Source organism: Macaca nemestrina, chromosome X, assembly GCF_043159975.1.
Source record: "Macaca nemestrina isolate mMacNem1 chromosome X, mMacNem.hap1, whole genome shotgun sequence".
In the NCBI taxonomy this organism is placed as follows: Eukaryota; Metazoa; Chordata; class Mammalia; order Primates; family Cercopithecidae; genus Macaca; species Macaca nemestrina.
Window position 1 is genome coordinate 110002288 of NC_092145.1, and position 16288 is coordinate 110018575.

Here is a 16288-nt window from a genome sequence, read left to right on the forward strand (position 1 = left end):
AGTGCTCAAAAAAGTCACAATGATAGGGGCATGCTAAAGGGACACACATACCAACTGAAAGAGTTTTAAATGACCAAAGCTGGAACAATTTGAGCAACAAAATAAAGTAATATTGATCTATAAGCCAAAGTATAAAATAAATATCCATAAGTCTATAGTGATATAAATGACCAAATAAACAAATGGGGGAAGACATCTTTTATGCGTAAGAATTCAAAATAATTTCTGCAGATACTCCACCCCTAAGGAGATGGAACATAACTCTCCACTTAAGTATGGGCTGTGCGTAGAGACTTCTTTCCAAAGAGCATGATCTAAAAAGGAGGAAAAAAGAATATAGTAGAGAAACCTGGCAAACACTAACTTTAGCCAAGTAATCAAGGTTAACATCAACTGTGAAAGATTGTGTTGACAGTATGTACTCTTGATATGATGTTATGAGAATGGCACTTTACCTTTGTGGTCTTCTGTAGAAACCAGTAACTCTAGTGTAGTCATTAGAAAAGTACTGGACAAATCTCAGTTGAGGGGCATTCTATAAAATACCTGACCAGTGCTCCTCAAAACTGTCAAAATCATCAAAAACAAGAGAAACTGTCAGAGCCAAGAGGAGCCTACAGAGAAATGATGACAAAATGTAATGTGGTTTCCTAGATGGGATCCTGGATCAGGAGAAGCACAATCAGTAAAAACTAAGGAAATCTGAATAAATTACAGACTTAAAAAAAATGTGTCAATATTGGCTCAATAATTGTAACAAATATACCTTATTAATTTAAAATATTAATAATAGGCAAAACTGGGTGTGGGGGATATGGTAACTTTCTGTACCATCTTTGTAACTTGTCTGTAAATCTAAAACTATTCTAAAAGTAAAGTTTATTTAAAATGTAAAGGTGCTTGGCAAAGTGCAAAAATTCTCAATATTATTAGACATTAGGGAAATGCAAGTTAAAACCACATTAAGATAACACTATACCACTATTAGAATGGCTAAAACTTTTTTTAAAAAGCTGACAATACCAAGTGCTGACAAGGATGCAGAGCAACTGGAACTCTTACAAATTGTTAGTGGGGATGAAAAATGGTACAGAAACTTTGAAAAACAATTTGGCAATTACTTTTTTTTTGTTATTGTACTTTAAGTTTTGGGATACATGTGCAGAACGTGCAGGTTTGTTACATGGGTATAAATGTGCCATGGTGATTTGCTGCACCCATCAAACCATCATCTACATTGGGTATTTCTCCAGATGCTATTCATCCCCTACCCCTCCCCACCCCCGGACAGGCCCTGGTGTGTGACGTTCCCCTCCCTGTGTCCATGTGTTCCCATTGTTCAGCTCCCAGTTATGAGTGAGAACACGCGGTGTTTGGTTTTCTGTTTCTGTGTTAGTTTGCCCAGAATGATGGTTTCTAGCTTCATCCATGTCCCTGCAAAGGACATGAACTCATTTGTTTTTATGGTTGCATAGTATTCCATGGTGTGTATGTGCCACATTTTCTTTATCCAGTCTATCAATGATGGGCATTTGGGTTGGTTCCAAGTCTTTGCTATTGTGAATAGTGCTGCAATAAACATATGTATGCATGTGTCTTTATAGTAGAATGATTTATAGTCCTTTGGGTATGTATCCAGTAATAAGATTGCTAGGTCAAATGGTATTTCTGGTTCTAGATCCTTGAGGAATCGCCACAATCGCCAACAATGGTTGAACTAATTTACACTCACACCAACAGTGTAAAAGCATTCCTATTTCTCCACATCCTTTCCAGCATCTGTTGTTTCCTGACTTTTTAATGATTGCCATTCTAACTGGCATGAGATGGTATCTCATTGTGGTTTTGATTTGCATTTCTCTAATGGCCAGTAATGATGAGCTTTTCTTCATATGCTTGTTGGCCGCATAAATGTCTTCTTTGAGAAGTGTCTGTTCATATCCTTTACCTACTTTTTTTCTTGTAAATTTGTTTAAGTTCCTTGTAGATTCTGGATATTAGCCCTTTGTCAGATGGATAGATTGCAACAATTTTCTCCCATTATGTAGGTTGCCTGTTCACTCTGATGAGTTTCTTTTGCTGTGCAGAAGTTCTTTCGTTTAATTAGATCCCATTTGTCAATTTTGGCTTTTATTGCCATTGCTTTTGATGTTTTAGTCATGAAGTCTTTGCCCATGGCTATGTCCTGAATGGTATTGCCTAGGTTTTCTTCTAGGGTTTTTGTGGTTTTAGGTCTTACATTTAAGTCTTTAATCCATCTTGAGTTAATTTTTGTGTAAGGTGTAAGGAAGGGGTCCAGTTCCAGTTTTCTGCATATGGCTAGCCAGTTTTCCCAACACCATTTATTAAATAGGGAATCCTTTTTCCATTGCTTGTTTTTGTCAGGTTTGTCAAAGATCAGATGGTTGTAGATATGTGGCATTATTTCTGAGGCCTCTGTTCTGTTCCATTGGTCTATATATCTGTTTTGGTACCAGTACCTTGCTGTTTTGGTTACTGTAGCCTTGTAGTATAGTTTGAAATCAGGTAGCATGAATTACGAGTAAATCTGCAATAATTATTTTTTTTAAAGTTAAATATATACTTACCACGTGACCCCATAATCCCACTTCTGGGTAACTACCCAAGTTAAATGAAAACCTATGTTCACACAACAGTCTGTATATAAATGTTTGTTGCAGATTTATTTGTAATTGTCCCAACCTGGAAAGCAACCCAAATATCCCTCAAATGATGAATGGTACATCATTCATCATTTGAACAGTAGTACAGCCATATAATGGAATACTACTCATCAATGAAAAAGAAAGAATTATTGATACATAAACAACTTGGATGAATCTCAAATGAATTACACTAAATGAAAGAAGTGAAACTCAAAAGACTACAGACTGTATGATTCCATGTATATGACTTTCTGGAAAAGGCAAAATTCTAGGAATAGAGAGCAGATCAGTTAGTGACAGAGGTTAAGGGTTGCTGGGGAAGGCAATACTATGCATTTGTCAAAACTCATAGAACTTCACACCAAAAAGAGTAACTTTTACTGTATCCAAATCAAAAATAAAACCTAAAACTTGCTTACATATCTATATTCCATCAGAAAACCATTAGAAAACAAAATTCTTAAAAGCCACTCTTTCAAAAAATATTGAAGACCTAACATCAATCTAACAAAAGATGTGCAATAACACTTTGGGGAATATTATGAAAATTAATTGAGAGGCATAATGAAGATCTTTATAAGGGAGAGATATGCCATATTCATGAATTGGATCACTCAATACAATGTGGAAGAAAGAAGATTTTTTTCTAATAAGTGGTGCTGGAACAATGGGGCATCCATATGGGAGACAAAATTAGATTTGAACACTACTTCACACCAACACCAGGTAGATTATAGACCTAAAATTGAGTAGCAAGCTTATAAAGCTGCAGAAGATAATATAGAAGAATATTTTCATAACCTTGGAGTGAGAAGAAAATATTTGCAAAACATATAAAGACATTTGCATCCTATAAAGGACTCATATCCAGAATATACATATACACAAATCTTACACACCAATAGGAGACAAACAACCCAATAGAAAAATAAAGAAAAGACTTGAAAAGTCACCTCACAAAAGAGGAAATCCAAATGATGAATAAACATAAAAATACACCGACTTATATATGTCTCCATTTAAAAGTATGACAAATGACAAACATAGGAGAGGATGTGGATCAAAAATAACCTTCATACACTATTGGTGGGAATGTAAATTGATACAAGCACTTTGTAAAACAGTTTGGCATTATTGATTAAATTTAAAAATATGCTTATGCTATGACACAGCAGGTATATCATGGGTAATAAAGAGAACAGAAATGTGTGTACATATACACCAAACGATATGTAGCTTTATTCATAACAGGCAAAAGCTAGATACAATCCAAATTTCCTTCAATGTTGGATGACAACTTTTTCTGTATTCATATAATAAACCACTATACAGCAGCAAAAATAAAGATATTACAGTACATAAAACAACATGGATGAATCCCACAAACGTAATCTTGCACAAGAGAAGTCAGGTACAAAAAAAGACATAGTATGCTACTGAAGTCTTATAAATTTCAAAACAGACAAAATTTAACTGTAGTGTTTAGAGATGCACACCTAGGTGGTAAAGGTATAAAGAAATGCTAGGAGGTGATTACCACAAAAGTCACATTACTGTTACCTTTTATCAGGGTGGAAGAGTATGTGATAGAAAGAGACACTGGTAGAGGGCTTTCCTGGGTGCTGACATTGTTTTATTTCTTGAGCGATGGTTACATATGTGTATTTATTTTGTGATCATTCATGAAGCTATACACTCATGATGTATATACCTTTCTGTATGACACTTACATTTCACAATTTTAAAAATCCCTCAGAAGAAAAAATGGAGGCTATTGGACATAAAAAGTCTCTCAGCTTGCCACCCCTTTGCTGGCCTCTGCATGTACACCCATCCTTGCATTTTCCCCCCTACCCTCAAACGTAAGGGTTCTCTTCTGTCTCCTCTGAGCCCTTTTGCCACCAATTATTCTCTTTCTCCAACATCTTCAACTTGTTTTATTCCACTGCTTCATCCTATCAATACACTGAAATGATCTAGTCTGGGCCATTTTTCTTTTTTTTCTTCTTTTCCCCATATCTCCTCAGCCTTCTCCTTTTATAGTTAAACTTTAAGAGATAAATGTGCACAAACACTACCTCCGTTTCACTCTTCAATCAGTTGAAATCTGGTTTCCATACTTCCTCTCACTGCCTCCCATCCTCTTTAAGTTCATTGATGATCTCCTTTCTCATTGTTAAAGCCAGTGGTCAAGTTTCAGGTGTCATCTTTGTGGCCCTTTCTCTTGTATTTGATACTAGTTATCAAATTCTTTGAAATGCTCACCATTGGCTTCCACAATACTCCTTTCCTGGATTTCCTTTTGCTACTATTAGTACTGCCACTAAGAAGAAGAAATTTGTCTTATAGCTAACAATGACAGTTTTTTCTGTTTTTGGCAACATTCTAAGTACTTACATATAGTAACTTGTTTAAACATCATATAATCCCATACAATAGATACCTTTGCTATCATACTCATTTTACATGTAAAGAAATAGAGGCAACAAAAAGGTCACCAAGAAAAGTGGCAGAGGTGGGATTTGAACCTAGGCAGTCTAGATCCAAAATTTGTTCTCTTCCACCTCTTTTGCCTGCACACCACTGAGAGCTCTTTCCTGTTTATTCTTATACTGCTGGTGTTCCCTGGAGTTTATCTTCAACCTCCTCTGCTTTTCTCACTCTACAAGGTCTCCTTACATAATCTCCTCTACTCTCATGATGTAAAAGACCATCTACATGCCAGTGACTCCCAAATCCACACCTACCACCCTGACCTCTCTGCTAAGTTCCAGACTGTCATCATGGGCATGTAACCTGTGCAGTCTCACAGGGCCCCATGCCTAGAAGGGCCTTGCACCTGGTTTAATGTGCTGCTGTAGCTGCCTTGAAATTTCTTTATAATTTTTGAAAAAGTGGCCAAAATGTCACCTATACCCCAATAACTTATGGAAAAATAAAATAAATATAAATATAAAAATAAATCTTTCATCCATCTTGAGTTAATTTTTGTGTATGGTGAAAGGTAGGGGGTTCAGTTTCATTCTTCTGCATATGGCTAGCCAGTTTCAAATAAAATTTTTATGTACATGGCAGGGTGACATACTACTAATTTAATGCCCAAATACCTTGCTCTTTATTTTTTCAGTGAAGTGGATTAATAAACAAAGGCACCAGGAGGTTTGGGGCAGGTCCTAGGTTGTAGCATATTTAACAAGCTCTTGGGTGATCGTGATACACACTGAAGTTTCATATAAGCTCATCATGGGGATGGGGCTGAGTTGCCAAGATAGAGGAGTGGGGAGTTGGTAAGTTGTACAGCTTCCCTCAGGGGAAGAAACAAACTAGAACCACCAGGTTTCTAGTTTTGCTTCTGTTCATACAGAACACGTTGGTGGTGACAGGCCTGGGATGGTGGGTAGCTCTGTGAAGACTTGGTTATTAGGCAAGCCTGAAGTACCCCAGTGAAAGTCTCCATTGCAGAACTCAGCATAGAGGGAGTTTAGCAGGGAATTACAAATTTCACCTTTGAATGAATGGACCACACCAGCCTAGAAGAGGAGCAATGAGATTTTTGTTGCCACAGCGTAATAACCACGGCCTTTCCTCTTTTCTTCCCGTACTGCCTAAACCCCAAGATTCGGGTATAATCAAATGAAAATGAAAGAATCCCACAAAGCAATTGATATTAGACTTCTAGCCAACTCTGCTGAGTGAGAGCTCATATAGGATTTATTTGTTTTCTAATTGAATCCACATAGATTTTAGTGCACTTTTAAAAATGGATATACATGGCAGTTTATTTCTAATAATTGGTAAGTCTAATATATGGAGTTAAAAGCCAACATTGTTCTAGCTTTTAAATGCACTGATTCTGAAGCTGCAGTAAGTCCTGCAATTAAACTTCAGGTTCCACACCTCAAAATTGCCCCGAAATGTAACTTTCAAAAATATGTATATACTAACAAAGCTTATGTTTTACAAATTTATGCCAACACTAGCACTTACATAAAACAAAGCAAAGCCATAGTTCACAATAAAATACTATTTTCTCTATTTCTTGAATCAGAGAATCGATTTTATTTTAATTAAGCACTTAAAATGTAGATTAATTTTTAATTAAATTTTGATTTGAGATATAGATTCATATGGAGTTGCAAGAAGTAATACAGAGCATGGACGCTTATTCAGTTTCCCCCAGTGGGAAATAGTACAGTATCACAGCCATGATATTGACATTGATACAATCTACTGATCTCATTCAGATTTCTCTGGTATTACTCCTTTCTATGTATGTGTAAGTGTGTGTGTGTATTTAGCTCTATACAATTTAATACATATGTAAGTTTGTTTATCCTCCACAATAGTCAAGATATAGAACAGTTCCATCCCACAGGATCTCTCATTTTGCCCTTTTATAACCACATACATTTCCCTCTCCTGAACCAAAACTCTAAATCCTGACAACCACTAAATTGTTCTCAGGTTCAATGATTTTGTCATTTCAACAATTTTATATAAATGGAATCATACAGTATATAACCTTTTGAAATTGGTTTATTTCACTCAGCATAATTACTTGGGTGTGTTTTTTCCCATTAATGTATTTTTGAGTTTGCATTTGGTTCTTTTTTTATATAGTTTCTATTTCTTTGCTGAAATTTTCATTTTTTAATTTATTTCTACCATGTTCATAATTGCCCATTAAGGCATTTTTATGCTGACTGCTTTAAAACTTTTGTCAGATAATTCCAGCATATGATTCACCTCCATATTGGCATCATTTGGTTATCTTTTCTCATTCAACTTATTTTCCTGGTTCTTGGTATGACAGGTGATTTTTAAATATATTCTACAAAATATCCACACTTTTGTTATTGAGTTAGGAAATCTGAGAGTCCTATGTCAATATTCTATTTTAGGAAGTCTCCTTGTTTAGGTTTAGCATGCAAGTCCTGGCCTACTCTTGTGTGCTGTGGTTCCAATGACAGTTTAATCTTCAGAACTTTTACTGTGTTTTCATCTGCTTGGTTTACATGGTGTCTTTGAGGCTTTCACTGGTCTGTGCTGATTCAGCCTGTGGAGGCAGAAGGTGCTTCCCCAGGCTAGGTTGTTATGATGCCTCTAGGTGGGAAAAGGGAGTCTCCAGGAAGAAGGGTTCCTGCAGTTGGCCATATGTTGTGCAGGATCCACTCTCCCTACCACAAGGGCAACCTGGCTTGTCTCTGTGGGAGAGGATCTTCTCAGGCCCAAGGACACAAAGAAGCTTCCAGGCTGGGTCACTTGTTCTGAAGGGATTCTTCTTAGAGGTGACCTGCTAACCACCAAGTACAGTAGGGAAGGGAGTCTCCAGGCCCACAGGAACAAAAAGGTTTATTATCAGAATTTATAGTTGTACCTAGTGGAGAGGAGCAATGAGAAACGAGTCTATGTATGTCATCTTACCCGAACTAGAAGACCTCTCTGATCTCTTTTCTGCTGGTTAAGATGTCTTAGTATTGAACTAATTTCTTTCCCTTTCTAAATTGTATAGGGTATTTAAAAAATATATTGTTTTTGTTTTACATTTAAGAAACTTATCATCTCTAATTTCTATAGCCAACTGGATCATTCACCAATAACTTAACTGGAACAGTCACTGGTGTTTTATGCAATGTCATTACTTAAAAAAAAACCTGTTTCTTTTTGTTTGTTTGTTTGTTTGTTTTTTGAGATGGAGTCTCGCTCTGTCGCCCAGGCTGGAGTGCAGTGGCCGGATCTCAGCTCACTGCAAGCTCCGCCTCCTGGGTTTACGCCATTCTCCTGCCTTAGCCTCCCGAGTAGCTGGGACTATAGGCGCCCGCCACCTCGCCCGGCTAGTTTTTTGTATTTTTTAGTAGAGACGGGGTTTCACCATATTAGCCAGGATGGTCTCGATCTCCTGACCTCGTGATCCGCCCGTCTCGGCCTCCCAAAGTGCTGGGATTACAGGCTTGAGCCGCCACGCCCGGCCAAAAAAACCTGTTTCTTAAAGTACGACATAACTACAGAAAAAAATTAACAAATCTTAGACTTTTATGTGATGTTGTATTTTTTTTAACCACAATAAATAAAAAACAAAAATAGAATATCAGGAGACAAAGCAGCCAAATTCTGGAAGACACCAATAATGCCTCCAGACCCTCAGGCTAGTAGAGGTCACTGGGGCACATTCTCAGCATATAGGCCCTGTGTCTTCAGCTATTTTTTCTCTCCCAGAGTCAGGAAAACAGTTCTTGATGTTTTCTCATCTATGAAGAAATAATAAAGAAATGTGGAATTCATTGTACCTTAAGCATTGTGGAGCCAAAGCATAGCTGCTCTAGTTGAAGTTAAGATAGCATTAACAACGCTGCCCTTTTCACTGGACTTTTCACTGCACAGTCTTCCTGTCATCAGGGCCCTTGTGCAAATTAAGTAAAATAAAATAGGCAAAAGGCCTGCTACATGGCAGATGTTTTTTAAAAGTTTGTTGAATATAGAGATAAAATGAGAGAGTAATACAGATTGACTCATATTATAAACACACACTGCTGACAAGAGATAGGCTCTTTTTTTCTGCCAGGGAAGAACAGACAAGAAGTGGGACTTACTTTGTGTGCCAAGCACCATGAAAAATGATTTATAAATGAGATCTCATTTAACCTCCTACACTTAATGCTAAGAAAGGTATCTATTAATTTTCCACTTGAGAGATGAGAAAACTGAAGCTAAGAAAGGTTAGGCAACTTGCCCACTGACACACAGTAAAAAAAAAAAAAAAAAAAAAAAAAAAAAAAGTGCTAAAACTAGGATTTGAATATTAACCCTCTAACCCAGATATAAAGTCAAGCCTGTTCAGAGAATAAAGCTCAAACCCTTGTTCTTGGAGTGCAATAATCCAATTCAGGCAGATCTTTCTGGCCTTTTCTCTCCTCACTTCCCTGCCTTGTATGTTTTGCTCTAGTAATTGAATACTCCCTTCTTCACTCCTCCCCCAAGTCAACCATTACATCTTTACACCCTGCTGCCTCTCACTTCTGTGCGTTGTTCCTACTGTCCTCAGCCTGACATCATCTTTTCCTCCCTCTCCCTTTTACATGACCAGTCACCTTTTCTTGGAAATATTCCTAAATCCCCACTGTTTCTGTCTCCATAACCTGCCCGCTCCATACACTCCCACTATACCCTGTGCTTATTTATACTGAATTGCCATTATATATTTTCTTTTCTGTGAGATCCTTGAAGGCAAGAACCATTTCTTACTCTTTACTCATCTCTCCATTGTGTCTAACATAATATCTGTCACATAATCATTATCCAGTAAATGTTTATTGAATGAATAAATGATTGAATGAAAAAATGAATGACTTCAGATAGTGTTTATTCCTCTTCAGCCATTCATATATCCTATTGTGAATTTTTGGAGCTGTATTCTTATGTCAACTTATTATTATTTATTTCATATATTTCTTTAACTCAAGTCACTTTTCAATATTTTAAATCAATTTAGCGTTGTTTAAGCAATGTTTGTGAAATCATGGGCTGTATGTATTGTAGATAGATGTATATTTCTAATACACATCAAGATGAACACATAACTATTGACATTCAAAATGCTCACCTGTTTATCTCCTAAATCATTTTGTGTACAGCCAGTGGTACGCATACCATGGTTAAAGAAATAATGGTCTAATGTCACTGCTGTTGCTGCATTAAGCCTAGATCTGGTGAACAGAGGGTTCTCAACCCTGGCTACACATTATAATTATCTGGGGAGATTAAATTTTTTTTGCTAGACATTCTGATTTAATTGGTGCAGTGGAGCCAGAGCACTGATTTTTTTCAAGTTTGTCCAACGTATAGCTAAAGTTGAGAACTACTGAGTTCACTGAGAATTAAATGAAAGCACGTACAAAGCATTTGGTACACAATATATTCAAAAGAAATGTAAGTTGTTATTAATATTCTTATCATTTTATTAGGCTTTTTTATTGGTTACTGTTTCTAGTTTCCATTCCAGTAACCTATCCACATCCTGCCTTACTCTGGCAAGCCCACGCATCTCTGGCCCCAAAGACCTGGCCAGCTGTCTGAATCACGTCTGCTGCTGATGGCTTTGAACATCATCCTTTGCCCTCCTAGTAGAACGTCTGTGATGGGCCTCTGCCACTGGAACAACATGTATTCTACACACTCTGGTTGAAGGCACCCATGGCCAGGTTTGTGGGTGATTGTGAATAAGCCCCCATGCCCTGCTTCTCTGTGGAACTTGAAATGCAGCGGGTGGCCATGGCAATCACACGTTGCCTCTCTCCCCCTCCCGCTTATCCAGGGACATCAGGTTACAAGAGAACAGGCTGTTCTTCTGTCTTAGTAATGGGGTGGAGGAAGGGGGAAAGGCCAGCTGTATGCATATGAGTCGCATATGAGCTGCATATGAACCTCAGGTGAATTTGTTGTTATGGAAGTTGTTTTGCTTTTTTTTTTCATACCATCAGCAACAGAAGCTGGTTTTGAGCCTAAGCAAGGCTGCTAACGTGGCTACTTGCTAATGATCACCCTAAAAGCAATAGTTAGTGTTTATTAAACACTATGCACTGTGTTAAAGTTCTTATATATGGATGATCTTATTTAATCTCCAGAGCAACCCTTTGAGACAGGGTCTATTTTTATCATCTTTACTTTTCAGATATAAAAACGAGGCCCAGAGAGATGAAGTAACCTGTCTCAAGGCAGCAGGGGGAGAAGTCCAAGAAATCTGGCTCCAGAGATTGTACTTTTCACCCGATCTCTAGATTTAGTCGTAGAGCTACAAGAGACCTGAGAGATCACCCAATCCAACTCCCTTATGCTATCAATAGGCGAAACTGAGAGCCAGATAGGGAAAGGAATGTTTTTCTGAGCCATGAAGATTTTTTTTTTTTTTTTTTTTTTTTTTGAGACGGAGTCTTGCTCTGTAGCCCGGGCTGGAGTGCAGTGGCCGGATCTCAGCTCACTGCAAGCTCCGCCTCCCGGGTTTAGGCCATTCTCCTGCCTCAGCCTCCGGAGTAGCTGGGACTACAGGCGCCCGCCACCTCGCCCGGCTAGTTTTTTGTATTTTTAGTAGAGACGGGGTTTCACGGTGTTAGCCAGGATGGTCTCGATCTCCTGACCTCGTGATCCGCCCGTCTCGGCCTCCCAAAGTGCTGGGATTACAGGCTTGAGCCACCGCGCCCGGCCGAACATTTTTTAAGAAAATTTATTTAACAAAAAATTGTAAGCATCTACCAACGGGAGACCCTGTGCTAGGTGCTGGGAAAATCCAGTGTTTTTTTGTTTTTTGTTTTTTTTAATATTCAGAGAATTTTATTGAATTATAATTCTTGGAAATTGCTTTTTATTTTTTTATTTTTTTTAATTTATTTATTATTATTATACTTTAAGTTGTAGGGTACATGTGCATAATGTGCAGGTTTGTTACATATGTATACTTGTGCCATGTTGCTGTGCTGCACCCCTCAACTCGTCATTTACATCAGGTATAACTCCCAATGCAATCCCTCCCCCCTCCCCCCTCCCCATGATAGGCCCCGGTGTGTGATGTTCCCCTTCCTGAGTCCGAGTGATCTCATTGTTCAGTTCCCACCTATGAGTGAGAACATGCGGTGTTTGGTTTTCTGTTCTTGTGATAGTTTGCTAAGAATGATGGATTCCAGCTGCATCCAAGTCCCTACAAAGGACTCAAACTCATCCTTTTTTGTGGCTGCATAGTATTCCATGGTGTATATGTGCCACATTTTCTTAATCCAATCTGTCACTGATGGACATTTGGGTTGATTCCAAGTCTTTGCTATTGTGAATAGTGCTGCAATAAACATACATGTGCATGTGTCTTTATAGCAGCATAATTTATAATCCTTTGGGTATATACCCAGTAATGGGATGGCTGGGTCATATGGTACATCTAGTTCTAGATCCTTGAGGAATCGCCATACTGTTTTCCATAATGGTTGAACTAGTTTACAATCCCACCAACAGTGTAAAAGTGTTCCTATTTCTCCACATCCTCTCCAGCACCTGTTGTTTCCTGACTTTTTAATGATCGCCATTCTAACTGGTGTGAGATGGTATCTCATTGTGGTTTTGATTTGCATTTCTCTGATGGCCAGTGATGATGAGCATTTTTTCATGTGTCTGTTGGCTGTATGAATGTCTTCTTTTGAGAAATGTCTGTTCATATCCTTTGCCCACTTTTTGATGGGGTTGTTTGTTTTTTTCTTGTAAATTTGTTTGAGTTCTTTGTAGGTTCTGGATATTAGCCCTTTGTCAGATGAGTAGATTGCAAAAATTTTCTCCCATTCTGTAGGTTGCCTGTTCACTCTGATGGTAGTTTCTTTTGCTGTGCAGAAGCTCTTTAGTTTAATGAGATCCCATTTGTCAATTTTGGCTTTTGCTGCCGTTGCTTTTGGTGTTTTAGACATGAAGTCTTTGCCCATGTCTATGTCCTGAATGGTACTACCTAGGTTTTCCTCTAGGATTTTTATGGTATTAGGTCTAACATTTAAGTCTGTAATCCATCTTGAATTAATTTTCATATAAGGAGTAAGGAAAGGATCCAGTTTCAGCTTTCTACTTATGGCTAGCCAATTTTCCCAGCACCATTTATTAAATAGGGAATCCTTTCCCCATTTCTTGTTTCTCTCAGGTTTGTCAAAGATCAAATGGCTGTAGATGTGTGGTATTATTTCTGAGGACTCTGTTCTGTTCCATTGGTCTATATCTCTGTTTTGGTACCAGTACCATGCTGTTTTGGTTACTGTAGCCTTGTAGTATAGTTTGAAGTCAGGTAGCGTGATGCCTCTAGCTTTGTTCTTTTGACTTAGGATTGTCTTGGAGATGCGGGCTCTTTTTTGGTTCCATATGAACTTTAAAGCAGTTTTTTCCAATTCTGTGAAGAAACTCATTGGTAGCTTGATGGGGATGGCATTGAATCTATAAATTACCTTGGGCAGTATGGCCATTTTCACGATATTGATTCTTCCTATCCATGAGCATGGTATGTTCTTCCATTTGTTTGTGTCCTCTTTTATTTCACTGAGCAGTGGTTTGTAGTTCTCCTTGAAGAGGTCCTTTACATCCCTTGTCAGTTGGATTCCTAGGTATTTGATTCTCTTTGAAGCAATTGTGAATGGAAGTTCATTCCTGATTTGGCTCTCTGTTTGTCTGTTACTGGTGTATAAGAATGCTTGTGATTTTTGCACATTAATTTTGTATCCTGAGACTTTGCTGAAGTTGCTTATCAGCTTAAGGAGATTTGGGGCTGAGACAATGGGGTTTTCTAAATATACAATCATGTCATCTGCAAACAGGGACAATTTGACTTCTTCTTTTCCTAACTGAATACCCTTGATTTCTTTCTCTTGCCTGATTGCCCTAGCCAGAACTTCCAACACTATGTTGAATAGGAGTGGTGAGAGAGGGCATCCCTGTCTTGTGCCAGTTTTCAAAGGGAATTTTTCCAGTTTTTGCCCATTCAGTATGATATTGGCTGTGGGTTTGTCATAAATAGCTCTTATTATTTTGAGGTACGTTCCATCAATACCGAATTTATTGAGCGTTTTTAGCATGAAGGGCTGTTGAATTTTGTCAAAAGCCTTTTCTGCATCAATTGAGATAATCATGTGGTTCTTGTCTTTGGTTCTGTTTATATGCTGGATTATGTTTATTGATTTGCGAATGTTGAACCAGCCTTGCATCCCAGGGATGAAGCCCACTTGATCATGGTGGATAAGCTTTTTGATGTGTTGCTGAATCCGGTTTGCCAGTATTTTATTGAGGATTTTTGCATCGATGTTCATCAGGGATATTGGTCTAAAATTCTCTTTTTTTGTTGTGTCTCTGCCAGGCTTTGGTATCAGGATGATGTTGGCCTCATAAAATGAGTTAGGGAGGATTCCCTCTTTTTCTATTGATTGGAATAGTTTCAGAAGGAATGGTACCAACTCCTCCTTGTACCTCTGGTAGAATTCAGCTGTGAATCCTTCTGGTCCTGGACTTTTTTTGGTTGGTAGGCTATTAATTATTGCCTCAATTTCAGAGCCTGCTATTGGTCTATTCAGGGATTCAACTTCTTCCTGGTTTAGTCTTGGAAGAGTGTAAGTGTCCAGGAAATTATCCATTTCTTCTAGATTTTCCAGTTTATTTGCGTAGAGGTGTTTATAGTATTCTCTGATGGTAGTTTGTATTTCTGTGGGGTCGGTGGTGATATCCCCTTTATCATTTTTAATTGCGTCGATTTGATTCTTCTCTCTTTTCTTCTTTATTAGTCTGGCTAGTGGTCTGTCAATTTTGTTGATCTTTTCAAAAAACCAACTCCTGGATTCATTGATTTTTTGGAGGGTTTTTTGTGTCTCTATCTCCTTCAGTTCTGCTCTGATCTTAGTTATTTCTTGCCTTCTGCTAGCTTTCGAATGTGTTTGCTCTTGCTTCTCTAGTTCTTTTAATTGCGATGTTAGAGTGTCAATTTTAGATCTTTCCTGCTTTCTCTTGTGGGCATTTAGTGCTATAAATTTCCCTCTACACACTGCTTTAAATGTGTCCCAGAGATTCTGGTATGTTGTATCTTTGTTCTCATTGGTTTCAAAGAACATCTTTATTTCTGCCTTCATTTCGTGATGTACCCAGTAGTCATTCAGGAGCAGGTTGTTCAGTTTCCATGTAGTTGAGCGGTTTTGATTGAGTTTCTTAGTCCTGAGTTCTAGTTTGATTGCACTGTGGTCTGAGAGACAGTTTGTTATAATTTCTGTTCTTGTACATTTGCTGAGGAGTGCTTTACTTCCAATTACGTGGTCAATTTTGGAGTAAGTATGATGTGGTGCTGAGAAGAATGTATATTCTGTTGATTTGGGGTGGAGAGTTCTATAGATGTCTATTAGGTCTGCTTGCTGCAGAGATGAGTTCAATTCCTGGATATCCTTGTTAACTTTCTGTCTCGTTGATCTGTCTAATGTTGACAGTGGAGTGTTGAAGTCTCCCATTATTATTGTATGGGAGTCTAAGTCTCTTTGTAAGTCTCTAAGGACTTGCTTTATGAATCTGGGTGCTCCTGTATTGGGTGCATATATATTTAGGATAGTTAGCTCTTCCTGTTGAATTGATCCCTTTACCATTATGTAATGGCCTTCTTTGTCTCTTTTGATCTTTGATGGTTTAAAGTCTGTTTTATCAGAGACTAGTATTGCAACCCCCGCTTTTTTTTGTTCTCCATTTGCTTGGTAAATCTTCCTCCATCCCTTTATTTTGAGCCTATGTATGTCTCTGCGTGTGAGATGGGTCTCCTGAATACAGCAGACTGATGGGTCTTGACTCTTTATCCAGTTTGCCAGTCTGTGTCTTTTAGTTGGAGCATTTAGTCCATTTACATTTAAGGTTAAGATTGTTATGTGTGAACTTGATCCTGCCATTATGATATTAACTGGTTATTTTGCTCGTTAGTTGATGCAGTTTCTTCCTAGCCTCAATGGTCTTTACATTTTGGCATGTTTTTGCAATGGCTGGTACCGGTTGTTCCTTTCCATGTTTAGTGCTTCCTTCAGGGTCTCTTGTAAGGCAGGCCTAGTGGTGACAAAATCTCTAAGCATTTGCTTATCTGTAAAGGATTTTAT